Raw genomic sequence first — 3,459 nt, 5'->3', positions numbered from 1 at the left:
CTGCAGCTAGCATAGCATACCCCTGCCTATCCCTGTATCCGATCCCTGCCCGAGCTAGATTCCCCTGTCCCATTCGGTACGATATTTTTTCAATGGTCCTGAAACGCCGCCATGTGATGGACCAAGTCCAAGTACTAGTATATATCTTCTCAACCACAAATGTGTGCTTCGATAGCAAAACGTGCGAGCGAATGCGAAGGTGATTGAGACATTACTAGACGATGCCTCAAGGACGCACCAATGATTTTCGCCCACCCCAGTTCTTACCTTTCCCACAATGACGTTGCACTAGTAAAGCCTTGCAAAGACACCAAGACTCGTGCACAGTACACACTTCTTTTTTGAGTTCATTTTTAGAATGCACTTATTTACAAAATTTATGACCAATCTTATTATTACTAATAACAAATAAGGTCCGGACAACAAATCGAACAAATGCCATGGATGCGATTCGAATGTTATTATGAATTTATAGAGGATGCAAAGGTCTTGTTTAAATAAGAGAGGTATGATGTAATTAGGCGTTCTTAATCCATTTTCTTTAGAACGAATGGATTTTTTTTGAAATACCCATTTATTTTTTAGATACCCATTTATTTTTTGTCATGGAAAGACTAATTCTTGTGACTCATGTCACAATATCTGACAGGATAGTTGTGCATTATATTCCAAAGTAAAGATGTCTTTCTTGGGGACCTCCTCTTTTTTTTTTTTTTTTTAAGCAAATATCCGGACAAGCTCACTCGCAGTTCGACTAATTTTAAGGCCTTGAAAATAACGACCGGACGTAACTCCCAATGGTCCCAAGGTTTAGAATGTTTCGCCTTTGTGAGAATGAAACTTATAACTTCATAAAGAAGCACTTATTGCTTTCTTACATCAACTTGGTCAAACCTCTTGGGGGTTAAAAGACGTCTTTCTCGGCACCTTTTGTATGGGGAAATTGCTGATGAAAGAAGATAATATGGAAATCCTATCCCCATGTAAGAAATAGTGTGAGAGGAAGACAAATGGAACATAACATACACAACTTCCATTGTATTTATAAAATTGGAGAGAAATCTTAATCCTATCTTTTCTCACAATTTTTTACCATCCAAAGCAGCTATTAGAACGTACATTTTGTTCTCCAATAGATATGCAGAAAGTCTATGCCCAACGCTTAATATTCACTTGTTGTAACAAACTCTATGAATGCAAGATAAGAATGAGAATTTGAAAACTAAATAAGAAATCACAAAGACACAAGATATACGTGATTCCCCAAGATATGTACGTCCACGGGCGAGGAGATAGAGGATTTACTAACCAACGTAAAGAAGAGATACAAAAAGCCGGCTGTAACCCATAAATCTAGAAAGGCCATAATATGAGAGCCCAAAAGATAATTCCTAGAAGTTCTCCAAAAGCCCTATTTATAATAGGCTACAGAAACGGGAATAACATAATTAACCAATGTAGGACAAAAGAATGCAAGACATTCCTAACAATTCTCTACCTTAACTTGAATTCCACTGAACCAAATCACTAAATATAGCTCTCCCCTTCTAACCTCTCACTCGCAAAATGCCCTCGAGGGGCGATCAACTGTAAATACCAAGCAAGCCCAGGCAATACTTGAACTTGGCAACCGGAACCGGTTTAGTCAACATATTTGCTGGGTTATCTGCCGTACCCACTTTCTTCACCTCAACTTGTTTCTGTGAGATGATATCCCGAATGAAGTGATACCTAACATCGATATGCTTGGTCTTCTCATGATACATCAGATTTTTAGTCAAATGTATAACACTCTACGAATCACAAATTACTGAACCCACACTCTATGCAAGACCAAGCTCACAAAGCAAACCCCTCATCCACAATGCCTCATTCACAGCTTCAGCAATGGCCATATACTCTGCTTCTATTGTAGATAGCGCGATTGTAACCTGTAAAGTAGCTTTCCAACCAATGGCACTTCCAGAGAGAGTAAAGACATAACCTGTCAGACCTCCTCTTATCATGGTCATCGGTAAAATCCGAATCAACATAACCAACAACATGATCACCAGAATTGGCAACCCCAAATAATAGACCAACACCTGTAATTCCGCGCAAATACCGTATTATCACAACCTCCCAATGTGTCTTTCCTGAACACCCCATATAATGACTACCGACACTAACTGCATGTGAAATATCATGACGAGTACATACCATGGCGTACATAAGGCTCCTAATTGCGCCCGAATATAGAACTTAAGACATATACTTCTCCTTATTCTCCGATTGTGGTGACAACTCAGCTGAAAGTCAAAAGTGTACTGCCAAAGGGGTACTGACTGGCTTCGAGTTCTGCATGGCAAAGTGCTCAAGCACTTTAAGAACATAAGACTTCTGATTTAAAAATAATTTGCCAGCTAATCGATCTCTGCAAATTTTCATACCCAAAATACGTTTTGCCGCACCCAAATCTTTCATCTTAAATTCACCACCTAACTTTTGTTTTAACCTGTTGATTTCTGATACACTCTTGGCAGTAATAAGCATATCATCAACATATAACAGTAGATAAACAAATGAACCATCTGGAAGTTTTCGAAAATACACACAACTGTCATACTCACTTCTTGAATATGACTGGCTTATTATAAAAGTATCAAACCGCTTATACCACTGCCTAAGGGATTGTTTGAGACTATACAAAGACTTACGAAGTAAACAAACATGATCATCCTTACCAGAAATAACAAATCCCTCAAGCTGATGCATATAAATCTGTTCTTCAAGCTCGCCATGCAAAAACGCAATATTGACATCAAGCTGCTCTAACTCAAGATCATAACATGCAACAATAGCAAGTAAAGTGCGAATGGAACTATGTTTTACAACTGGTGAAAATACCTCATTATAGTCAACACTCTCCTTCTGGCTGTATCCTTTTGCCATTAGCCGAGTTTTGAATCGAGCGTCTTCCACCCTTAGAATACTTGGTTTGCGCTTGAAGACCCATTTGTACCCAACAATCCTCTTCCCTTTCAGCGGTTCTATTAACTCCCATGTCTGATTCTTCTGAAGAGACTCAATCTCTTCATTCATAGCAACAAACCACTGTGCAGACTCAGCGCTCAAAACAACTTCCGTATAGCTTAAGGGCTCCTCATACTCAACTGTTTCAGCAACTGATAAAACATAGGCCACCATCTCAGAATAAGCAGAATACCTTTCAGGAGGCCGAATCTCCCTCTTTTGGCCTATTTTAGCAATAGTGCGTGGTTATTCAACTAACGCATCAACCTCTGTGTCTGAACTCTTTGAAATCCTCTTCAATTGGCTTCTCAATGTGTTTCTTTCCTGAGTCGGAAGATTCACTCAAAAACTCCACCTGCTTTGGAACACTCTGTTCCTAAACTATATCATCAACCTGTTTAGACCCCTTAATCATAGAGTTTTCATCAAAAGTACATCTCTACCGAT

Source organism: Rhododendron vialii, chromosome 6a, assembly GCF_030253575.1.
Source record: "Rhododendron vialii isolate Sample 1 chromosome 6a, ASM3025357v1".
NCBI lineage: Eukaryota > Viridiplantae > Streptophyta > Magnoliopsida > Ericales > Ericaceae > Rhododendron > Rhododendron vialii.
Note: the sequence above shows the minus strand (reverse complement) of the source record.